The sequence below is a fragment of the Alligator mississippiensis genome, chromosome 3 (assembly GCF_030867095.1).
Source record: "Alligator mississippiensis isolate rAllMis1 chromosome 3, rAllMis1, whole genome shotgun sequence".
Taxonomy (NCBI): Eukaryota; Metazoa; Chordata; order Crocodylia; family Alligatoridae; genus Alligator; species Alligator mississippiensis.
In genome coordinates, this window is record NC_081826.1 from 91,828,742 (window position 1) to 91,854,696 (window position 25,955).

At 42.7% G+C, this 25,955-nt stretch overlaps 1 protein-coding gene across 3 annotated transcripts in view; it reads right to left on the reverse strand.

Moving 5' to 3' along the window:
- Positions 1 to 25,955, reverse strand: part of DLGAP1 (DLG associated protein 1) — a 735,970-nt gene that overhangs the window by 688,868 nt on the left and 21,147 nt on the right. For all 3 annotated transcript variants that reach the window (XM_059724196.1, XM_059724192.1, XM_059724197.1), the window contains exon 2: positions 17,071 to 17,177. The gene's annotated coding sequence lies outside the window, so the exon portion shown is untranslated. The remainder of the gene's footprint in view (positions 1 to 17,070; positions 17,178 to 25,955) is intronic.

The window sequence follows — 25,955 nt, forward strand, 5'->3', positions numbered from 1 at the left end:
TAGAAAGGCCAACCCTCCATAAGGATGGTAGCTCTGTGCTAGCCCATCCCTATAGTCCTGATGAAGCAACACCATTCTGGAGTCTTGCCCTTAGCAGGCATTACCAGCACCTCTGGAATGTATATGGTTCAAAGATTATAACTGTGCAATATATTAGAATTATAGCATTAATAGGACTTCTCCCTTAAGTTTGTGAGATTCGACAGAGTTAGGTTCCAGGCCAGCTGATACTTAATCATTTGTTTATGCAGATACTTAAGCTCCTTTCTAGAACAGAAAACTAACGAAACTGTCTTCACAGTTCATTCCTGCAGTAGTAGCCCTGATTTTTTGAAATAGGTGATTACCACCTTAAAACTGTGAAATTAAATTTTTGACATTAAAATATAAAATACTAAGAAAAGAAACTGGGGTGGTGCAGGCACTAATGTACATGGTTGGCAGCCCAGAGATCACAAATTTGAGGCTATAACAGAAGTGTTCACAGCATGGCCTGTCATAGTCTAATGAATTTGCGAATTCTGCCAATACCTTGTAACAAGGATGCAAAAAAGGAAGGACTAAGAGAAAGCCAGTTTAAGTTCTAATGAATTAACAGACATAAAGGCAATAAGACAGATGATGAAGAAATACAGGGAAGGCTGCAAAGATATCCATCTTGCTTTTATTTACCTGAAGAAAGCCTACAATTATGTATCCAGGAATGATATATAGGACTGCCTGTTAAAGAGGTGCCAGAGAAATATGGCAGAACCATCAAGGATATGTATTGGAAATGTACAACAAGAGCAAGGAGCAGTTCAGGAGAGATAGAGAGTTTTGAGGTAAAGGTAGGTATACATCTAGGGTCAGCTTTGAGCCCATTCCTGTTTGCAGTCACGATGGATATGTTTACTGAACAAATGAGACCGCCCTGGAATGCGATATTTACAGACGATGTGGTCACTTGCATTGCAAGTCTAGAGGAAATACAAGCTGGAATATATGCACTGTGATTTCTACGAGGTATTTGATGTTGGAAATGTGATAATCAATGAGAAACATTCAAAAAGTTGACAAGTTTAAGTATCTGGGATCAACTGTTCAGGAGAATGCAGAGTTAGATGAAGAGCTGAACCAATCAAATAACAGCAAAGTGGATGAACTGGAAATTGGCAACAGGAATATTATGCAAAAGAAGAGTATCGGTGAAGCTGAAGGGGAAAGTCTGTAAGACATGTGTGCATCCAGAGTTATTGTATGGAGCTGAGACATGGCCCCTGAAGAAAATTCAAGAAAGAAGACAATGCAACAGAAATGAGAATGCTCCGACAGATGTGTGGAGTGATGAAAATGGATAAAGTGAGGAATACTTACATCAGAGAATCAGTGAAGGTAGTGGAAAAGTCTAAGAAAGTATGACAGAGAAGACTGGCATGGTATAAGCATGTTCAAAGGAGTCTGGAAAAAAAGTTACATGGGAAAAGAAGTTACCAGAATGGCACTACCAGAGAGGAGGGGAAGAAAGAGACCAAAGATGAGATGGAGAGATATAGTGGATGTGTGGGCCGGGTCAGGCCCCGGGCCCTTTTCGTCGCTCTGCACGCGGGCTGTGGCCGGCAGCCCAGGCAGGCCGGGTCGGAGAGGGAGGTCGCCGAGCTAGAATTAGGCACAGACACGTAACGGTTGATTTTAAGATTGTTTACTTACACTGAGATGGTCGCGGTGCAGGCTAAGAACTTGCTTGAGTTGCGGTTACAACAGAAAACACGAACACACGTGGAGTTTGCTAGGCTCCACGCAGACAAAACACGAACAATCACGTAGAGTTTGCTAGGCTCCACGCAGACAGAACTCCGGATGTCCAGGACAAGCGCGCATAAAACTCGTCGGTACGTCTTATAGTAGGCTCCGTTTGAAGACGGGAAGAGGTGGGCGGTAGATCAGGCCGCCAAACTCCTCTGAGCGACACACAGGGTTTCTATTACCCTGCCGCGCACACCCAGAGTCCCCACGAGATGGATGCGGAGTCCTCTTCGGCTTGGGCGGAAACTGCTCAAGCCTCTTATACGGCTAGCAGGCCAATCGCTAACTGCCACGTGTGAATAATTTAGCACTAGCCAATTGCGGGGCACAAATTTGCATACGACAAGCGGGAACTCTTTGCACCATGCATTTCTGTGTTGCAAAGGGAAACGCACCCTGCAAAGATAGCTGCAAAGTGGCGGGAACACTCCTTTGCACGCGGGTTCTCTGCGCAGCAGAACTCCTCCGTGCAATGAAGCCATAAACCCACGGGGATAATTCGAGTGCCGAAGCACACACAAAAATTCAGACCTTTGGGTCGTGACAGTGGAAAGGGACATGAGAGAGGAGTTGGAAGAAGATACATGTGACTGCAGCTGGTGGATAGCCAGGATCCACAACAGTGACCCTGTTTAGACAGGAGAAGTGAAGGGGGAGGTAGGAGGAGGGGACAGGGGAGGAGAATTAATAGGCATAATACTCAGTTAATTTTGAATATATTCCACTGATATAAAGCATTGCTTTTAGTACAACGATTTAAAACCAGTTAATAATGCAAACCATAACAAAACCTTTTGTTAAAGCAATGACAACAAAAAGTATCTACTGTCATAAGACTTTGTAAGTGCTATTTTCACAAGCTTCCCAGAGTTATACTGGAGGTACATATAAAAGGGTTATCTAAAATTGGATTTAAAGTAAAGGAGACAAGTCTGGAATAATCTTTTGAGAAAGTTATTTTTAAAGTAGAGTGCCATCATTTAGAAAGACATTAACTAATAGTACCATCAGTTTAGAAGACCATGCCTTTAAACACGTATATCTAATTATCCCTTTAAACTTACTACATTTGTAAACATGATGTCATTTAGGGGCAAATCCCATAATACTTACCCAAGCAAAACTCCCACTGAAGTAAATGAGTATTCTCCCTAAAGACTGCAGTGTTTGGCCCTTGGTAATGGAAACAGTATTCACTAATAAATTATCTGGATTAAGTAAATTCAATAGCGAATTAATCTACACAAATATAAGAAGAAAAAAATTCTTCTTTTAACTAGCTAATTAAAGTTAATATGCTTCTGAAAGCCTACTGGAATGAAACACTTAATATAGAAAAATCATAGACAATTGAGAGCTTGGAAACCAGACTTAGTTCATAAGAGTTGATGATGCACTATTAAAAATGCCAGTATTTTCACTGACCGTTCATGGATCCGTGCATCAGTTACAAAAATTCACTCAGGGCTAAAAAATTGCAGGCAAGTCAGTACTCAACAATATTTTAATATAATTTGGATATTTTAAAAAGTAGGTTTTAGTGACAAGCTTTTTTTTAGATATGAAATAATGTAGACTATTAAATCCCAACATGGTCTTCTTTCCAAACTACTGCACACAGTACAGAGGATAAACCTCAGAGGATTCAGAAGTTTGAAACACGTAAGCATTTGAAAACTGAATCCCTATCTGAACCAACTGAAATCTCCCTGTTTCTCTTCCTCCTCTGTTTCTGTCTTATTCCAGCTGCCCAGGTAAAATAATTATGCCTTCCTCAAGAATACAGTCCATACTCTACCAGCCTCAAAAGGGGCTACCCATACCACTGTTTTCATCCAAATTTGCCAAAAGAATGACAAAGTTATAGGTATTTCAGTGATTCCCCATCATAGCCTATGGCCAAATCACCAAATCCCTCCAAAGTAGTGCTGAATCTTCCAAAGCCGATTTAGCCGACTCGATTTGGGACAGTGATCCAAATCTCCAAATCCAAATGCGAATAGAATATTTCCCTATTCCCACAGGCCTAAAGTATAGTATTTTCATCCACACTGTATTTCTTTAGCTTATTCATGAGGATATCATGGGAGACAGTATCACAAGCTTTGCTAAAAATCAGGGTACATCATATCCACTGCACCTCACCCATCCAGAATTCTCACTTTGTCACAGAATTAAATCAGATTGGTCAGGCATAAAATGATCTTAATTCTTTCCTTTAAAATTTATTCTAAAGCTTTTCACAGTTGTTAGGATCACTACCTCCCCTCCCCCCCCCACCACCACTTTCTTAGATATAGGGTGCCTCCATACATGCTCCAATGCATTCCGATTAAATTTATCTGATTAAATTAATCAATTAATCAATCAATTGAGTCTGCTGGAACATTCTAATCAAAACGTTCCTGCATGCTGCAGTGTCTCATGTATTCAGTGTCCCACATTTCAAAATGGAAGTGGGGGGGACACTTTACGTAAAGCTCATTGAACGAGTGGGCATTTTAATTAGAGCGGCTCCTGAGAGCTGCTTTAACTAACATCTCCCCTTGCCCCAGAGCACATGTATAGACACCCACAGGTACTACCAGTTGCTATTCTAATCATTTGGTACTACCTTATCTTCACAGGATTGTCAAAACACTTTAAACTGTACCAGTTCTTTTATATTTCTGGGATAGCAATTCTCCAGTTCCTGGACCAGACTGCATTAGCTCTTTGAGTTTTGCTTCTACCTTAGCTTAAACTGTTAATCTGATTAGCCTTCCTGATGTTCTCCCAACTATTAAAATAATCATCCTTACTGAAAACTGGGGCAAAGTATTAATTTAGTTCTGGAGCCAATCTCTACTCAACAATAGAGATTAAGGATAATCTCAGCAACTCTGTTTCTTTCTTTCTTTGCATTTTATTTGTATTGCTGAAGAACCTCTTATTTGTTCTAGTATCATTTGCAAGGCCTAACTCAGCTCGAGTTTTTGGCAAGTCTCACTTTATCCTTACTTAGACCAAATAGCCTCCCAGAAATATCCTTCTCTGCTGATCAGTCTTCTTCCCCTATTTCTTGCAGGCTTCCCACTTAAAATGAATATTCTTCTTTGAGGTGGTCACTCATCTAGTGTGGTGTGGAGTTTTTCCTTGCACATTTGCTCCCTTTTGGAAATATACATTACTGATCATTTTTACACAACTGACTTAAAGAAAATTCAAGCCTACTTTACATCTCTACATTCCTGTTTCTCAGCTCCTCAGCCAGGTTGATTTCACTGACTAACTCCTTTATGTAAACCTTTTTTGTTTTCAATACTTTATCTTTCTACATATTTTAAATTGAAATAATTCAGTCCAAGGTTATTTTGTTAATTCTACTTTAATTTACTCACTACTTACCCAAACCAACTCTAAAATAACATCACCACTTGGCGGTTCAGGAACAATTTGGTGAAGAAACTTCCGATTTGCACACTGAGCAATAAAACGTGTCTACCATTACAAACAGAATTTGTTCTGCAATCTATACCTGGGAAGTTTAAGTCTCCTATATATTTATACAATTTCCTGTAGTATTTCTCTAAAAAATGTTACAGATCTTTAACTAGTTCTAGATCCAAATCTAAGGGTGTATAGTAGATGCCGGATCCAAGAAGAATCTCTTTTCTCATTCTTCTCCAAAAGGAGTTTGACCCAAACAGATCCATGCATTCCCTTCTCATTTCTTCACAATAGTTAAACATCACATAGTTGTCAGCATAGTTGATGAGACTTACTGAAGATGGTTATCAAGGGAAAAAGCAAGATTCCGTTAAAGAAATATGAACACAGTATCAACACAACATTTCACAACTTGTGTGTTCTTTAGGAACTGTTATCATAGCTAAGACTATTAAAGTAGTTATTCAGATGTGGAACTCTGTAAGAATACAGCAAGTTATACAAGTGTTGGAGTATATTAGACTACTATATTTACACTCTCATGTTCACTAAACTACATTACAATCTGCTAAATAAATAAAGGTTCACTGATATACTGGGCCCATATCAGATTGGCATCAATATAGGGTAAGTTGACAGTATTGGAAATTGGCTTTTTTTGCCTGATGTGGCTGATAACATGGCCAATATATGCCCCATGCATGTGCACAGCTGCAGCATGCATATGGCCAGGAGTGCAGCATCAGTCTGGTAAGTCTGGTGTGGGGGAAAGGTGAAGGGAAGGGAAGGGAAGGAGTGTAGGGGGGCAAACAGTGGACCCCGCGGTGAACTGGGGCATGGGCAGGTGGTGCACAGACAGGGCAGGGCATGAAGGGGTGTGGGATGGAGCCACCAGCAACTCATCCAGAGGGCGTGGGGGAGGCAACTCTCACCACCGGGCACACCTCAGGAGGGCATGAGGAGCTGCCCCTGGATCTGTGCATGGGGCAGGGCAGGCTGTCACTGCAGGCTGGGCCTGGGGGCTGTGTCAGGCTCTTCCCGGGGGATGTCAGGCTGGGCTGCACTCAGAGTAGGCAGCAGTGACGCTGGTAGGGAGTCTACAGGGGGGAGCTATGGTGAATTTTGGGGTGGCTGCAGCCCCCCATACTATAACTCCCACCCAGCACCACCTGGCCCAGCCACCCACCAGGAAGAGCCCAGTGCCACCCTGGCAGTCCACCTCGCCCCACACAGATCCAGGGCACATGCCCCCCCATGCCCTCCTGGGGTGCATGCAGGGTGGGAGCCACCCACGACCGCCAGATAAGCCGCTCATGGCTCCATCCCATGTTCCACCCTGCCCCAGCTGAGTAGCATCTGCCCCAGCCCCACTCCCTCCCTCACCGTGGGGGCCTCAATCTGCACCCCCCATGCCCCTTCCCTCCCCTCACCCCCTCCCTCATATCAGACTTACCAGCCTGACACTGGTTTCCAAGCTGCCCAGCTGCATATTAGAATCAGATTGGTAGCAGCTGATATATCTCCTTAAATATCAGCCATCAGTATTAGCCCAAAAAACCTCTATTGGTGCACCCCTATAAAAAAATCTCTCTTTACAGCATTCCAATTACCCAATTCCCAGATGCTACGGCAGTTGAGTGCCATGCAAAACTATATCCAAATACCAATTAATAGTTCCTTATTAAAACAAATGATTTCTTACATTCATTACTACTGCCCTCTTGATACATGTGAAAAACTACTCTGATTTTGAGTAAAATTTATAAGTAAAGGGAAAATTAGATCCCCTCAAGGCTGTCCTCTTTTTCACTACTCTTCCAGTCAAGAACTCCCAAAGCAATATCTGCCAATGACCATGGTTTCCATCAAAGAAGGGCTTGTCACAGGCATTAGGAAAGCTGCCACAGAAGAATAATTCCTACTGCTACTTACCACAGCATCCACTACTAAAATATTTGCAGGCAATTTAAGTAAAATATAGTGCCTTGTCTTTGAAGTGATTTATAATAATGAACTATTAAAACTCACAACTTCACTTTCTGAAATATAAAAATAATTATACCTTTTATACAGAAAGGGAAATTAAAGTGGAACTGGTAAGTGACACTCCAATGGTCTCAATGACAAAACTGAAATTAGGACTGAGGACCGCCTTTTCCAACGTTCTGGTGAAAACTCATTTTCTTTTTTTTTAAACCATCAATATTCAGAGAGCACAAAACAGAAATTTTGCTGTTTAATTAAAATTTTAATACTTCACCTCCCATCTCAAATTAGAATCTGTTTCACTAAAATATGATGTTTCCAAGAGGATGCCCTGATCCACAGTTCAGAGGTGGCCACAAACTATTTGAAACATTTGGATCCCAAAGTATTTTAATTTTGAAACCACGAGACATTATAAAATGGGGGGGATGGGGAGGACCTAGAAATGGAATTCTAGTTAATCCCTTCTGGCTTTGTAAGAAATCATTTTTCTTTCATTAAAGGGCTTTTTTTTAACCAAATCATTTCAGTAAGTAGCCTCTCCCATCAATGAGTTAATTGCTGGCATATTTTACAGTATTAATTGCTTTGCATTTATTAAATAAATCATTTTCCCTTTCTGAAAAAGGAGCATTTTGCCAACACAAATAACATCCTAGCTTGCAGTGGGTTTAGTATTGCATATGACAAATCAGTTTGTCTCAGCTCCTCCTCAGAGGTCAATAATATTGACATCTGGAATAATGTTAACTAATGAGATCAGAAATGCACATGACTACATCCTCTTTAGCTCCTCAGAAACCATTAGGATTTTCTCTCACCAGATTCAACATCCTCTTAGCTCAATGATTAAATTTGTGGACAACTCCAAGCTATGGGGAAATGTGGGCACATCTGAGGACAGGGTAAGGATCCAGAATGACTTTGACAGGCTGATCCTATGGGCTTAATGCAATCAGATGTGGTTCAATAGAGACAAGTGCTGCGTCCTTCACATCTGGGTAGGAAGAACCCTTATCATAACTATATGATGAGTGGTGGTCCCCTGGCTGACACTGCATTTGAATGGGACCTGGGGGTGATTAACGACCAGAGGATGAATATAAGCCTTCACAGCAATGAAGTCACCAGCAGAGCAAATAGAACTCTGGCGTACATCAGTCGATGCATTACCAATAGATCCAGGGAGGTGCTCCTTCCCCTCTGTTCAGCATTGGTGACACCACAGCTGGACTACTGTGTTCAGTTCTGGGCACCGCATTTCAAGAACTCCTTTACAGTTAGGGCTGCCAGGCTCCGGAATGGGCTCCCAAGGGAGGTGGTGCTCTCCCCTACTTTGGGGGTCTTCAAGAGGAGGTTGAATATATATCTGGCTGGGGTATTATGATCCCAGCACTCGTTCTTGCCCAGGGCAGGGGGTCAGGCTTGGTGATCTGTTCAGGTCCCTTCCAATCCTAGAAACTATGAAACTAAGACGGTGGATAAGCTCAAAAGGGTACAGAGAAGGGCCACCCATATGATCAGGGACCTGAAGGATAGACTGTACGAGGAGAGACTCCAGGAATTGGGTTTGTTCAGTCTGGGTAAGAGAAGACTGAGAGGTGACTTGATAGCTGCCTACAAGTATGTCAGGGGCGAACACCAAGATCTAGAGGAGCAACTCTTCAGAAAGATGAGGTCCAATGGGCACAAGCTAGTTGAGGAAAAATTTATGTTGGACATAAGGAAAAACTTCTTTTCCATAAGGGTATCTAAAAACTGGAACACACTCCCAGCAGAGGTGGTGCAGTTACCATTCCTGGAGGTGTTCAAAAGGAGGCTGGACAAGCACCTCACTGAGGTCATTTGAGCCCAACTACCTCCTGCCCATGGCAGGGAACCAGATTTGATGATCTTACAGGTGCCTTCCGGTCCTACTATTCTATGATTCTCCTGAGATAACATTACGTTTTTTCCCCACCAAATTCTTGTTCCTGATTGTACTCAATTTCAACAGTATTTTATTTTTCCCTTTGAATTTAACATCACTTTTCCTTTATAGTATTAGTTCCTTAAAAAGTTATAATTAAGCTAAAAGAGAGTGTTTTTTCATGTAGCTATAGAAAAAGAGAATGAATACCAGTAAGTGTTTAAGTCACATCATTCAATGTAGTCTCAAATTAATAAATCCTGATGTATTTCTTAACATAGTCAGTTATTATCAGGGATCCTAGTTTTCCCTGATAAAAAAAATCATAAATTCTGTGATAAAAAATTGACCAGCAGGTGAGACCCGGTGCTGCAGGGCAAAGCAGAAGTGCATGGGGATCTCCTTGCCATTGCAAACTCTGCACTGCCCTGGTGACACATCCCCTGCCCATGCAGCAGCAGCGAGGGACACAACCCCACACTGCCACCACAGGCGCACATGCAGGGGATGCATTACCAGGGCAGCACAGAGCTTGCAGCGGCAATGAGATCACCGTGCAGCTCCACTGTGCCCTGCAGCACCAGGTCACACCTGCCAGGCTGCAGAGTCCCCAGGGAGGGTAGCAAGGCAGGACCCAGAGCCCATAGCTGGCAGCCCGTGTCTGCCCCCATCCTGTGCACAGATCTGGGGACATGGGTTCCCCTCTGCCCCCCAGCAATGTGTACAGCAGCAGGGAACCAGCCCCTCTCCCTGGATGAGCTGCCGCAGCCCCGTCCCACTCCCCACCGGGGTCCTGCGGTTGCACATTGCAGTCCAGGGCCACAAGTCCCATGCACCGCCCAGCTGGGCAGCAGCCTCAGCCTCACCACTACCCAACTCCCCCCCTAAGGGGGCCTCAATCCCCCCACTCCACTTACCTGCAGGAGCTGCTCTCCAGGCTGCCCGGCAGCCATGCACATATACATGCACATGGCATCCCCTGCCTGAAAAACAGCGAATTGAAGCACTCATACTTAGGAGAGTAACACCTACAATTATATTCTATTAATTTTAGATCCAATGGGCCATAATACTTAGTGCAATTTTCTGCCTGTGCATTTTTTAGTATATTTTACTGTAGGTCACAACTAATAATACACACACACACATGAAAAGGAGCAGCTTCATTAAATATAGGTGATATAAACAGAGAAGAAAGCATGTACAAAGTTAAGTGCATTTTTATCTGAAATTGAATCATCAGTTATATTTTCTAATGCAAGTGTGTAGGAGAAAGTATCTGTTTTATATAAGGTACCATTTTAATCTTTATTACATTAAGTACTGAAATCAAATAATCCTTCATGATTCTGCTACTCAGTAGAATAAAATATAACCTTGAGTAGTTATTCTTCCTGAAGCTTTCCAGGAGCAAGGACCTTAAGTATTCAAAGACAGACAGTTTGTCACTGTTCACATCCAACTCATGTTAAAGAAGTCTGAATTTCAGCCAATCTCTGAAATATTTTAGTACCACTTAATTCCATTTACCCTCCCTTCCAATCTATCTACAATCAGTCTTCAAATGAGATCTGAGCAAACCATAGTAAGTTTACCATCAAAATAAGCCTCTAAAATTGATTACAAAAAACTCTGCAAATAGATCACAAATTCCATGCAGTAACAACTTTCCAATTTTTTCAATGCATTTATTTTATGCAAATCATATTTCTACCTACATCTATATCTCAAAGCTGCTTCATACACACCAAAGTATTACATTTTCAAAAAGTTTCCTTTGTAAAGTAAATAATGCTAACTTACTTTCTGTCCTTCAGAAAGATAAGCCTATGAAATGATGGAAAGGTAATAGTGCCGTAGAGCAACAACCACAGGCATGGTTATACACCTGATTTTGGTCTGTTCTGAAATCCATGTTAGTGGTTGTCAAATTTAATATGCATTAACTGCTGAAGCATAAAATCCATGTATTCTCAGTAACAGTATATCTAGTCCCTTATAACTCTGTTCATACCTAAAAACAATGTTCCTTAAATACAATCTTATCAATATAGCATTTTTAACAGCTAGGAAAACAAATACATCTAATTAGTCTGTCACAAAACTAAGCTATTGTTGTGCCTACAGTTAATAAAAACAGACTTGAATCTACAGGTAACTTCCAAGCTCCATACAAAACAACAAGCCCCAGTGTACTACCTAACTAAATAAAAGAAACATTACAAAGCTTTAACTAACTAGATGGTATCTGGTTCTCTTTAGAACATTTAATTATACAATAGCCATATCTGCTCAAATATAAGACAACCTGATTATACCATGACCCCCCAATAATTAGATTCTATATATGGACAATTTTATATTGAATTTATGTATATTTTCAGGTATAGAAACTAATTTATGAAGTTTTGTCTTGAATGTCTCCCCCTCGCACTACTATAGAGCAGGGGAAATAAATCTGGGGGGTCAAATAGCCCCTTTGTGCTCCACCCCCCCAACTTCTTTCCACTGCAGCCCTTTTCTACACCCCTTACAGATCACAAAGAAGTGAAAACCAAATTTGAAATAACTTATCTTGAAATAAGCATAGCTGTAGTAATTTGCATACAGTACCCACAGACTTAGTTAATCCAAAATTGATACATCTTACCTCTTTTGAAACTGCTGCAAGTTTTAGCACAGGTGCTCCATAAAGACACTTTTTAAGGAGCGCTTTGGCACCTACTTATATATAGAACAAACAATGCATGATATTAGTCCAAAGCCAAAAGGCTCATGATTTACCATATAGTTCATTGGTTTGGGCCCCAACAGAGTCAACAGCATTTCAAGCCATGGTGACCCACAAAAGGAAAACACAAAAAGGAAGCCTATAAGAAGTGGAAACTTGGGCAAACAACTACAGAGGAGTGTAAGAGTATTGCTCTGGCATGCAGCGATGAAATCAGGAAGGCCAAAGCACAGTTGGGACATGAAGGGTAACAAGAAGGGTTTCTACAAGTACATCAGCAACAAGAGCAGGATCAGGGAAAGTGTGGGACCTTTACTAAAGGTAGGGGTAGCAACTTAGTAACAGAGGATGCAGAAAAGCCTGAAATGCTGAATGCCTTTTTCACCTCAGTCTTCACAGGCAAGGTCAGCTCCCAGACTACTGCACCTGACAGCACAGTTTGGGAAGCAGGTGAGCAGCCAACAGTCATGAGAAAACAGTGTAGGTACTATTTAGAAAAACTAGATGTGTAAAGCTAGATGTGTACAAGCCTATGGGGCTGGATGGAACGAACCAGAGGGTACTGAAGGAGTTGGCCAATGTGATTGCATAACCACTGGCCATCACCTTTGAAAACTCATGGTGATCAGACAACTGGAAAAGGGCAAATATAGTGCCCATCTCTAAGAAAGAGAAGGAGAATACAGGGAACTACAGGCTGGTCAACCTCACCTCAATCCCAGAAATAAATATGGAGCAGGTCCTCAAGGAATCCATTTCTAAGCACTTGGAACAGAAGAAGTTGATTAAGAACAGTTAGCATGGATTCACCAAGAGCAAGTCATGCTTGACCGACCTGATTGCCTTCTGTGATGAGATGACTAACTCTGCAGATGCAGGGAGACCAAAGGATGTGATATACCTTGACCTTAGCAAGGCTTTTGATATGGTCCCCCATGACATTCTCACAAGCAAGCTAAGGAAGTACAGGTTAGATGAATGGAATATAAGGTGGACAAAAAACTGGTTGGATCATTTTACACTCAAAGGGTAGTGATAGCTAGAAAATGATATTCAGAGGTTTGCTTTTAGGAATTGGCTTCTAGGTAAAATAGATATTGCTTTAGAACAACGGTTTAGGGAAATAGCAAGGGTTAATTGATTTTTAAAAGTCTGTCTGTCTCACAGTTTCACAGCCGCAAAGGCAGACATTGTATCTGATGCCACTAGTCATACACATCCTGGAAAATTAAAAACATCCAAACTTTATTTTCATAATAGAGATAGGCCTGGCTCAGGGGAGGGTTACAGTATCCACTTGCAAAAACCCTTGGGATTTTCAGTTTCAAATGAAATGACCAAATTAAGGTGTGTGCATGTGATAGGTTTATAAAGATAGGATTTCGGCTGACAAAACAGAACGTGAGCAGCATGGCATCCCCAAGAAAACCAATCAATGATATCTGGGAATAAAGAGTCAAAGGAGAAGGAATACAAAAAGAGTTTTCAGAACAACACATTGTCATCAGCCCCTGGCCTCCAAGATTGCTGACATCAGACATTCAAGCAAAGAACCTCAAGGTGGCATTTACGGACCAGCTGGACACACCACTCACCTAGTATGTATTCTGGGCACTGGAGAATCAATTTTGGTAATGTATATTGTAATAATCTTGCTTGTTTACCTGTATTGCTCTTATTTCCTATCCACGTGCATCAATATAATTCACCTATTATCAACCAGAGGATTTGTGGTCTGTTTGAAGGTTCTGCTCACCCAGAGCAGGGTATCAGGGCTGGGTTGTAAATCCAGTGCCAACAGATAGTAGTCAATGGCTCAATGTCTAGTTGGCAGTTGTTATCAAGTGAAGTGCACCAGAGGTCAGTCCTGGAGCTGTTTTTTTTCCCTGATATCTTCATCAGTGACCTGGAAGATGGGATGGAGTGCAATCTCAGCAAGTTTGCAGATGACACCAAGCTGGAGGGAGTAGCAGGTACATTGGAGGGTAGGGCTAGGATTCAGGGAGACCTAGACAAATTGGAGGATTGGTCCAAAAGAAATCTCATGAGGTTCAATAAGGACTAGTGCAAGTCCTGCACTTAGGAGAGAACAATCCCAGTGCACCGGTGGGATCATTCCACCAACTGGCTAAGCAACAGCTCTGCAGAAAACAAGCTAGGGGTTACAATAAGCTGAATATGACCCAACAGTGTGTCCCCATTGCAAACAAACATAATGGTATACTGGGCTGCATTAGAACAAGCACTGCCAGTGGGTCAAGGGAAGTGATTGTTCCCCTCTATTTGGCACTGGTGAGGCCACATCTGGAGTACTGTACAGCACCCCCCCCCCCACTATAGAAAGTAAATAGATAATTTAGAGAGAGTCCAGTAGAAAGCAACAAAAATGGTTCGGGGGCTGGGGCACATGACTCCTGAGGAGAAGCTGAGGGAACTGGGGTTATTTAGTTTGCAGAAGAGAAAACTGAGGAGGAATTTAATAACAGCCTTCAACTACCTGAAGGCTGGTTCCAAAGAGGATGAAGCTAGTCTGTTCTCAGTGGTAGCAAACAACAGAACAAGGAGCAATGGTCTCAAGTTGCAGCAAGGGAACTTTAGGCTGGATATTAGGAAAAACTTTTTCAGTAGGAGAGTGGTGAAGCACTTAGATTCATAGATTGTAAGGCTGGAAGGGACCTCGGAAGTTCATCGGGTCCAGCCCCCTGCACCAAGTAGGAAAGATAACTGAGGGGCCAGGTAACCCCAACAAGGTGGCTACCTAGTCTCCTCTTGAAAATTTCCAGGGTAAGTGATTGCACCACCTCTGGAGGGAGCTTATTCCATAGTCTGGAATTCCTGATTGTGAAGAAGTTTTTCCTAATATTGAGCCTGAATCAGTCTTCCAGGAGTTTGTGGCCATTACTCCTCCTTTTCCCCTTGGGTACCCTGGTGAATGGTTTCTCACTGAGCCCTTGATGTACTCCCCTAGTGTAGGAGTAAGCTGCTACCAGGTCTCCTCTCAGGTACTTGAATGGATTATCTAGAAAGGTGGTGGACTCTCTATCCTTGGAAGTTTTTAAGACCCAACTAGAAAAAGCCTTGGCTGGGATGATATAGTTGGGGATGTCCTGCTTTGAGAATGGGGTTGGACTAGATGATCTGCTGAGGTCCCTTCCAACCCTAATTTTCTATGATTCTGTTACAACATTGAGCTCAGTACTGCTCATTGTGTATGTGTAGTCCAGATACCCCCCGCACAAAGGATCCATGTGCTAATTAGTTGGGGGTGTTTTTGTCATGAGTTCTGGGATACTCCAAAAAGTTATATGCAGATGAGGTGCAAGACAACCTGGTCCACACTAATCATATATGACAGGTTGAGAGAGAAGGTGACAGAGGGATTCTGTGTGAACTGCTTAGGGCAAATTTTGTGATGTTTGCCAGGCATTTAAGGCTGATGCAGAAACAGGAATAATTGAAAACAGAAAAGAAAGGCACAGCTTAACTGTGGAAGTGAAGTTGGAATATATCCAATGTAGTGACTCACCATGACTTGAAAAGGAGTTGGTGCTAAAGGGGACTGCACTCAGTAGGCACTATTATATATCTTTTTCAGATGGGTTGCTCTGACCTATTCTTGTGGTAGTTCCCATCAGCATGTTTGCCCAATGTGGGTCATGTACTTTACAGTCATGCCCAGTGTTGGCTGCATTTAATCAACTTCATAGTTGGTTTTCATTACTGAGCACTTGTTACTTTTAGTAGCAGTTCAAAAATAGACACTGTATTTAATACATTTTCCTTGTATGGAAATGCAAGGTGAGGAACTTTTTTCCCCAGTGCTGACTGGGTTGGGGGAACCTTGTCCTGTAATCAAGTAAATACAGTATGTGAGAAGTCCTTAACAGGCCTCTGCTTCTGAAGTGAAATATCAATTTCATCCACTGTTTAGGCCAAATAAAAACATAGTTATAGTCTAAACAAAAAGGTCCACTTCAAGACCCCTTTAGAAGAGCATTAATATTTTCTGTTGAATGATGTAATTTCCTATGATGTTCGCTTGAACACTTTGCCTTTGAGCCGATCGGACGCAGCTGCCACCTTTCAGGTCGGCAGCTTGCCCTCCAACAAGATTCCCTAAAAGGTCCCCAGGGGTTCTCCCAGGCCATGTCTTACTGTTAGGCTTATAGCTGAGAGGAAGTTCTCTAATCCTACCTCTCCTGGTTTCCTCTTCAGTCTCTCGCTTAGGTCTTGGTCTCGAGGCTCCGCCTCCCCTATATCCTGCCTAGCACCAACTAGTGATGATGTTAGCCCTTGCCAAGGCTAAAGTCAATCAGCCATGGCTGGGCCTTAGCCCTTATTAGATCTCAGTCCCGGTTCAGACACTGTATCGTCCTTATTCAGGCCTCACGTTGGCCTGACTTGTTATTTTGTTCACATTGGGGTGTCTTCCCTCAAGACACTCTCCCTACCCCCAGGGGCTACTCACAGCTTTCTTATCCTTTCTTTTTTCCTCTCTCCACAGGCTCACCACTGTCCCACTCTGTCAGCTTTGTCCATGGTCCACAGCTTTGAGAGGGGTATGTATCCTGGCTCCTCTGAGCCAGCCTTAGCTGGGCATCCCAACTCCCAGGGCTGCCACCACTCACCCCTGTTGGGGCATTCATTTGCTTCCTACCATTCTGGGCTCTCAGGAGACCTCACTTCTGGTACTCCTTGAATAAGGGTCGGTGGCACTTTTATCCCTCTCTCCAAGGGCAGACCAACGAACCAACATTGGCTTGCATCTACAAAACGTGCCCACGGTGGTGCGGGGGAGAGCATCTGATCTCCAGTGGCACTTTGTGGTTGCCACTTTTCTCTCTGCTCTTGCACTGACACGGGGTTCGTCTTCTGGCACAGGTAAGTTTTGGTTTGTGGCAGCGTCCCTGCCACATATCCCCCTACCTAAGCTGCATTGTAGCGGTGCAATCCACCTATTCTGGTTGTATTTGTCACCGGCACCTGCCCTTAGCCACTCTCCCATATTCATCTCAGTCTCGTCACACCTCGACAGGAAATCCACAACCAGGCCCATAGCTAACAGAAAATTTGAATGGCTATTATCCTTGTATTATCTTTCTTCATCTTATTCAACCATTGACCATGTGGCACTGCAGTCACCAGCCTAAATTCTCTCTCAATTAAGTAATATCAGAAATAATTCACCGCCAACTTTATCACTAAACATTCCCTCTCAATGGTGGAGTACCTCTTTTCAGCTGCATTCGATTTTTTACCACTGATGGCTACAGGTCGCTCCATGCCTTCTTGCTCTTGGTACAACACTGCTCCAACCACTGTCTCCGAGGCATTGGTCTGGAGGATAAAAGTTTCAGAAAAATCATGCGTTATAACCAAAATGTTGCTGCACAGTGCTTCTTTAATATTTTTAAAAGCCATTTCCATTCAAAATGTCCACTGAATAGAACCGCAGACCCTACCTCGTATTGCATCTGTTAAGGCCGCTGCCTTCTCAGTAAAGTTCAGGATAAATCTTCTATAATAATTGGCTAAACCCAAGAATGACCTAATTTGCTTTTTGGTCTGCAGTGGCTAGTAATTTTCTATTAGGGCTATTTTACATGCCAAGGGCCATATGAGCCCTTGTCCAATTCTAAACCCTAGATAGTTGGTTTCCAGAATGCCTAATGAACACTTTTTAGGATTGGCTGCCATCCCTATGTGACAGAGTTCTTGTAACATGGTCTTCAAATGTTGCATATGTTGGGACCAAGACTGCAAGTAAATGACGATATCATCAATGTAGGCAGCTGCATACATCATATGGGGAGTAAGTATTTGACTCACAAGGTGTTGAAACATAGCGGCGGCCCCATGGAGACCGAAAGGCATCCACATAAAATCAAAAAGTCCCCAAGTGTGCCAAAAGTGGTCTTAGGCTGGTCTTTTCCACCATGGGGATATACCAATATCCTTTTGACAGATCAATCGTGGATATATATTTGGCCTGACCTATCCTTTCCAAAAGCTCTTCTACATGCGGCATAGGGAAAGCATTGAAGCAGGCAATTTCATTTGCCCTTCTGAAATCTATGCAAATTCTTACTGAGTGATTGGCCTTAGGTACCATGACCATGGGGCTCTGCCACAGGCTACATGATGGTATTATTACTCCTTGGGCCAATATTTTCTTTATCTCCTGGTACACATTAGCTTGCAAATGAGGGACCGGTCGCCACCTCTCCTGCACAATTGTCCCTTTTCGGGTATTAATTTCATGCCTCACTCCTCTGGCCTTCTCAGGTATTTCACTAAACACATCCCTAAAGTTATTTATGAGGGCTTGTAACTGCTCCTGCTAGTCCCTGTTCAGTTCAGGTCCTTGCTTTACCTTCCCTAGTAATTCTACCCCTCTCAACTGTTCTTCTACTTCTGGCCCCAGCTCTTCAGGTAGATCCTCTGGGCTAAGCAACCAACCCTCAGGTTCCTGCCAAGCCTTCAGTAAGTTAACATGGTATATCTGACATTCCTGTTGCTGACCTGGACAGTAAACTTCATAATCAACCGGGCCTCTTTGTTGGATAAGCTCAAAGGGACCCCTGCCACCTTCTCAGCAACTTATCCACAGTCATAGGAAGCAGTACTAGGACCTTATTCTTCAATGTGAAACTCTCTTTCATGCGTTTTTTTTATCATACTCCTGTTTCTGTCATTGCTGTGCACTCGCTAAGTTTTCCTGTGCTCTCTGCCTTGCTTGACTGAGCCTCTCCATCATATTTTTCCTGTGTTGCTGGGCCCCAACTTCTTTTTGTCCTGTACTCTCCCATTCCTCGTTTACTTCCTGCAACAGATCCCTTGGATTATGCCCGAATATTAAGTCAAATGGTGAGAACTTAGTGGACGACTGGAGAGTGTCCCTCAATGCAAACAACAGAGGTATCAATCATAAGTCCCATTTCCTGGGTTCTTTTTGGGAACAGTGACAGAGCAGACATTTAATCATCCCATTCAAGTGCTCTACCAGAACACTGGTTTACGGATGATAGAGGGTGGTTTGTAACTGCCAAATCCCTAGCACTTGGCACATTACCTTAATAACCCCAGACATAAAATTCGTGCCCTTGTCTGCAATGATTTACCAGGGCACACCTACCCTTGATATCCATTTTAGCAGCTCCTCTGTGATCCCGAGAGAAATTGCCAACCTCAGAGTTATAGCCTATGGGTAGCGGGTCGCATAATCTACTATGCTCAATATATACTGATATCCCACACTACTTTTTGTCAGTGGGCCTACAATATCCAAGGCAATTCTATCAAATGGAGTATCAATAAGGGGCATCACCAGTAGAGGTGCCTTAGGCAATTGCCTTTCTTGCACCCTCTGGCATCCAGGACACACCTCAGAATGTCGCATGACCTCTTCCCTCAACCCCGGCCAGAAAAACTATTGATCAATCTTAGCGATGGTCTTGTCCCTCCTGAAATGTCCCCTCATGGTGTGGCATGGGACAAGTCCCATATTTGCCTACAGAAAAGGCGCAGTGCCATCAACTGTCGGGTCCAATCCCCCTTGGCTGGACATCTCTTTATACAATAACACATTATGAATCTCAAAATGGGGGTCACTTTTGTTTAGTCCAGGCTGTAGTACCTGGTCCTGTATACTGGCCACCTCCTCCTCCTGAATCCTCAGGAATTCTTCTTCATCTTCCTGAGCAGTTTTGAACTGAAGTCCTATTGTTCCTATCCAGAGGTTTGCTAGAGCTTCTTCATCCAAGGATGATGTTTCCTCTTTGTCAACCCACCCTTCTACCTTGAGCCAACCCTTTCTTTCTAATTCTGCTCTATGGACCTCTTCTAGTACTTCGCACAACGGTGGCCAGTCCCTTCTTAGGATCATTTCCCCATACAAATCAGGTGCAAACCCTACTTTCATTCTACCTTTCTGGTTACCTATTCTCATATCAATATAGCCCTTCTCATATTGGTCCGCCCCTCCATAGATGCAGCACAGTCTGACTGGCCTACACCATTCTACCGGCCCTCAACAGCATTTGGAACAGCCTGTATTGAGTGTGGTTTGTACTACCTGGCCCACCACACAGGCTACCATCATGGGCCTATCCCATACTGCTACCTCTTTGCTCCACCCAAAGCTGCAGTCTATTTCCTCCTACAATGATCTTGTGGCCACCTACAAATTCACTAGGGTGATGGAGCAAGGGATCGGAGATGCTCTGTTCACCAGGGCACCTCTTGGGGTAACAAGGAACAATGGTCACACACTGACAGAGAGCAGATTTAAGCTAAATATCAGGAAAAACTTCTTCATGGTAAGGATGGACAAAATTTGGAATGGGCTTCCAAGGAAAGTAGTGCTGTCTTCTACCTTGGGGGTCTTTAAGAGAAGGCTGGACAGACATCTGGCTGGAGTCATCTGACCCTAGCACTCTTTCCTGCCTAGGCAGGGGGTTGGACTCAATGATCTGTTGAGGTCCCTTCTGACCCTAGCATCTATGAATCTATGACTGCTTTACCAGCCCCTGACTTCTCCTTAACTCCAGGAGCATCGCTCTCGTTTCCACTGTTCTTGAGCACCAAGCGTACACTCACAGGATACATGGCCTGAGTTCCAGCATCTATAACACACTATCACTTTTCTCAAATATCTCAATGCCTCTCAACACATTCATCTTCTTTTCTAGAACTAATTCCCATAATCTTATGTCCCTTTTCCTTAACTGGTTCTAACTCAGATGCTGCAAAGGCTTCAGCGACCCTTAGGGCTTCCTCCACCATCCTAGGAAGATGCCATTACACCCATAGTTGGGTCTCATCCCTTATAAACTGCTCTAATAAAATTTGATCTGCTACAGTGGCCCTATCAACTCTCTGAGGTGGTACCCACTTATTCATGAGATCTTTTAGTAATTGTATCAGTTTTCGGGGCTTTCTATCTTCCTTCCCTTTCCTGGCCCTGAACAATTGTCAGTAATGCTCCAATGCTAATTCTAAACAGTGCAATATGGTGGCTTTTACATTGTCGTAGTCATCATCCCTAGGAAGGGTACAGTATGCGGCTTGTGCCTTCCCCACTAACAGGGATCCCAACTGGCTAGCCCACAGCATTATATTGATCCCCATTTGTATTGCCATTCTCTTGAAGGATTGTATGCAAGTCTCTGTGTCATCTTCTTTCATCATCTCGTGCATCTGAAAGGATGTCCAATTTCATCTCCCATTCTTGTTGCTGAATGGCCTGCTGCTGTTGGATTGACAACACTTTGATGACAACATGTAGTGTCTGGCCTAATATGTCGACTTGGGGTGCCAGATTCACATCCATTTCTACATCTGCCCTCCAGGGTCACACCTTTTTCGTGTTTCCTGGCCAATGCACCAATTTGTAATTTCCCATGATGTTCACTTGAACACTTTAGCTTTGAGCTGATAGAACTCAACTGCCTTCTTCTGGGTCAGCAAGTTGCCCTTCAGCGAGATTTCCTAAAAGGTCCCCAGGGGTTCTTTCCTGCCACATCTTGTTGTTAGGATTATGGTTGGGAAGAAGTTCTCTAATCCTGCCTCTCCTGGTTTCCTCTTCAGTCTCTTGCTTAGGTCTTGGTCTCGGGGCTCTGCCTCCCCTACACCCAACCTAGCGCCAAGCAGCAATGACGTTAGTCCTTGGCTGAGGCTAACGCAAAGTCAATCAGTCACAGGTGGGCTTTAGCCCTTATCTGATCTCAGTCCTGGTTCAGACACTGTATCATCCTTATTCATGCTTCACATTGGTCTGACTCGTTACTGCATTCACCCCAGGGTTACTTCCCTCAGGACACTCTCTCTCCCCCAAGGGGCAACTCATGGTTTTAGTATCCTTTTTTTTTCTCTCCACAAGCTCTGTGCACTGTCCCACTCTGTCAGCTTCGGCTGGAATCCACAGCTTCAAGAGAGGTATATATCCTGGCCTCCTCTGAGCCAGCCTTAGCTGGGCATCCCAACTCTTGGGGTTACCACCACTCACCCCTGCCAGGGCATTAGTTTGCTTCCTGCCACAATGGGCTCTCAGGAGGCCTCACTTCTGGTCCTCCTTGAATGTGGGTTGGTGGTGCTTTTATCCCACACTCCGAGGGCTGACCAACGAACCAACATCAGCACGCGTCTACAAAACATGCCCATGCTGGTGCAGGAGAAAACATCTGATCTCCAGCAGCGCTTTGAGGTTGCCGCTTTTCTCTCCACTCCTGCACCAGTGTGGCTGGTCTTCTGGTGCCGGCATCTCTGCCACCATGCCTTTGATCTTCAGCGGCATTCTGTGGTCACCGCCTCTCCCTCCACTCTGACATTGGAGGCAAGTTTTGGTTCATGGCGGCGTTTCCACCACAAATGAGTAAATGAAGGAGCTCTCTCATAAGGCCTTGTGATCTTATAAGCAGGTATAATTATAGAATAAATAAGAACCATTAAAAAAAGTAAATATTTTCCAATAGCTGCAACATCAGGTGCCACCGTTCTGTTAAACTATAAATGCAGGAACTATTGTATTATGTCACATATGAAGAATGGTAGTTATTAGTAAGTCATGATGATTTAATGGCATTCAGTTCATGAGAAATAACTTTTGAGTTTTGAACATGATACAAGAAATATGCTAGTAATGAACATTAGAGACTTCTGTTATATAGACTTTACTGTTGTTGACAGGGAGAAAGACGTATGGTATTTTGTAGGAGTAGAATGTTGAACTATTCTCTAAAGACAGAACTGGAAAACATCTAAAGCCACAGCTGCAGTCACTTGCTTTTAAGAAAATACAAATATATGAGGAAAAAAGAATTGATGCAATATATTGGAGAGATGTGTACATCTTTTGGTGGAGACATTCTCAGTACACCCTTATGCACAAAAAAATCTGTTAACTTACATGAGATTTGCACATACAAAGCAGATGAAAGATTAGAGCAAGCTGATACAGTGGGCATTAGTGTTTAGCTCAGCTGGAAGGTATAACAAGTTAGACATAATTTTAAAATGCCAAGTAAGGATTTTTGTTTAACTTGGTTTCATCTTTTTGCTACAAAATTATGTTAAAATAGTTAAAAACTGCTAGTTTCTGGACAGTATCTTAATAACATTTTAAGCATGAACACACAGACAAATTTAGCAATTCCTTTGTTGAAAATCTGATCAGCTGTTACCATTTTTAAGTAAGTCTCATTACATTCCAGCTAAGCTCCTAATACTAGTTAAGTTAAAAAGGTGATAGAGGAAACGATAAGTATTATTATCAAAAATGAAACTTTTGGGGATGTTAGATTCTTAAAACTGTTCACTGAGACACTGCTATACTTCCACTGTGTAGATCAGGAGCCTAAAACTTGATTGAGGGGGTTGCTCTGTCAGAGGGATGCCTTTTACTACCTGTGTGGATACCTTTAACAGTGATATGTATAAGTTGTTACATTTGCCCAGAGATTGCAGGAGGGAACAGCAGAACTGGAGGCAAGATACTGCTCTCTGAACAAAAAAGTTTTATCATTTTATGAGCTTAATTCCTTGGCCTTTTAAGAGCAACACATGATACCAGGAGTGGGGTAAAAAGAAAGACTAAAAAAAATGGAGCATCTCAGAATTTCAGAGGAGTTCAAGCTGTCCAGAACAGAAAGCCTATGGCACAGTTATAAAAGTTTAAGGAATATTGTATATCCAAACAAAAGGAAACATTTGATTGGTATACTTTCCACATGAGACAGCAGAAAGAAAGTGAGATAATAGAGGAGTTTGTCAAAGACCTCAGACTGCTGAGCCACATGTGCAACTTTGGAGACCTAAAAGAACCTATGATCAGAGACCAAATAGTGTTGGGTATAAGGGATACAAGCCGCAGGAAGTGACTGCTAGAGAATCCTAAGCTTAATTTGAACAAGGCAGTTAGAATGTGCCAAGCAGCTGAGATAAAAATGCCAGGCTGCACAAGCTGGAGGAAAAAACAGAACAAGCTGAACTATACAGGATTACAAGATTGCAAAAACCTGAAGCAAAACATGCAAACATTTTAAAAATTGACAAACTCAAACAAAAAAACGGTACTATAAAAGGGGTTCCAGGGAGTTACCACCACTACACAACAAAGATACAGTGCTTACTTCAGATGGACAAATGTGGAAACAAAAAACACTAGTTTCCCATCAAGCCCAGATCCTATAAAGTAGTTATACCAGAAGGACAGGTGTTAAGAGGAAACCGACAACACTTGCAGCTCAAAAAAGGGAGAAAAGAAGCAGCATCACAAGACTCACCAAAGGAAACAGAGCTAACATCAAAGTAACAAGAAATGACACAGGAGGTTACTTCTGTGTCATTTTCAGAGACATTTGAACAAGGAAATTAAATAAAAACTGAACCAATAAGGATGGAGAACGCAGAGAAACTGAGAAGATCACTTAAAGCTAAAGAGCCAACACAAAGACTAATAGAAACCAGTTAAAATGTGCTTTAACTATGGGTTGAACTAAACTGCCAATGTTAGTATTATAGGGGATACATTACATGTAAAAGCGGGAAGATGTGTGGATACCTTTAAGAGTGTTATAAATGGTTATATTTGCCTGTGGATTGCAGGAGGGAACAGCAGAATTGGAGACAAGGCACTACTCTCTGAATAAACAAGCTTTATCATTCTATAAGCTTAACTCCTTGGTCTTTTCAGAACAACACACTATCCATATGAAAATTCACCTAAATGTGTATACAAGGCTCTGACTGCACATGTATATTTACAGATCTTGCACATAAACAGAAGTTTGTTGGAAGTGAACAGAAGAACTCTGCTAACATTCTATTTTTACTGCATATAATCCATTCCTACAATGGTGATTGAATATGCTCCATTCAGCAGCTGAGCAGGGCTTTTCCTGCATTTGCTTAACCAGCATCGTATGGGCCACCGTGATACTAGGCACTGAAAGAGAGACTAGGTAGGCCATCTCAGCAATACTACAGACTAGGAAGGAACAGAACCTAGGAAGTAGGAGACACAAGCATAAGTGACGAGGTTAGGGAGAGCTGATGGAGCAATAGCAGAAGACCTAGAACCACTGAAACATATTCTCCTCCAGAACTTGAAACAGAATTCAGGATTCTCAGCATTCCTCTGCCATCAGCAGCTACCTGTTCAATGCACTTGCAAAACATGTGCCTTAGTCTTCACTAATGGCTGGACCACATAAACAGGTAAGAGCCTAATACTGGTAGGTAAAACTGGTTATTCTCTGTTAGTTCACATGTTAAAGGTCTGTGCTGTAGAGATCTGACCACTGCTCTTAACCTATGTTGAAGTCAGCATTATTCTGCAAGATGGAACACTATTTTCCCCAATCTGTTTCATCAAAAAGAAAATAGTACTTTATATTGACCAACCCCCACCCCCTTGTGTTGAAAGAGCAATACAAATGAAAAATCAAGTACCTGAAAGAAAGTTTGACCGCGCTGTTATACATGTGGAGGTGTAACTTTACAACCTTAGCTTTCATTTAATGTTTGGTCTACCCAAACATATCCACCCATAGAAATTGTAACGTTTCTGCTTTCAGCTATGGAACAAAAATAATATAACAACTCTCCTTCCTATAGGAACCTTCAACTGCATGCTAAATCTAGGAAAATGGGCTTTGGGCTAAAGAGACTCCATGAAGAAACAGAATCCATCTCACAAAGTCTACTTGACTGGATGTAGGCAAGTGGTTCTGCAAAACAGTCTGGCCCCACAATCAGATGCATAATAAGGCAGCTTGGCTCTCGGCTGCCAGAGGTGACAGCATGGCCAGCTGGCAGTGGTAAAGGTTATTATTTTTGCACCTCCCTCCTCAACCAAGTTGGTACCCTGTGGATGCAGTCCCATTCACTCCCTCCACCCTTAGTTACACTGGTGCATGCAATTTTATGCTATGCTATGCCAAGCACATAATGTTCACAAACCTCCCTTTTCCTGCAAAAACAGCTCCTAATTGTGCGTTCAGGATTTTCACCTCAACAGTGGACCCAAGAATCACTTTAGAAGACAGAGATCTCAGATACATACCTACTCCGTTTCCACCCTTCAACCTTCAGAATCACAGGACTGGGCTGCACAAA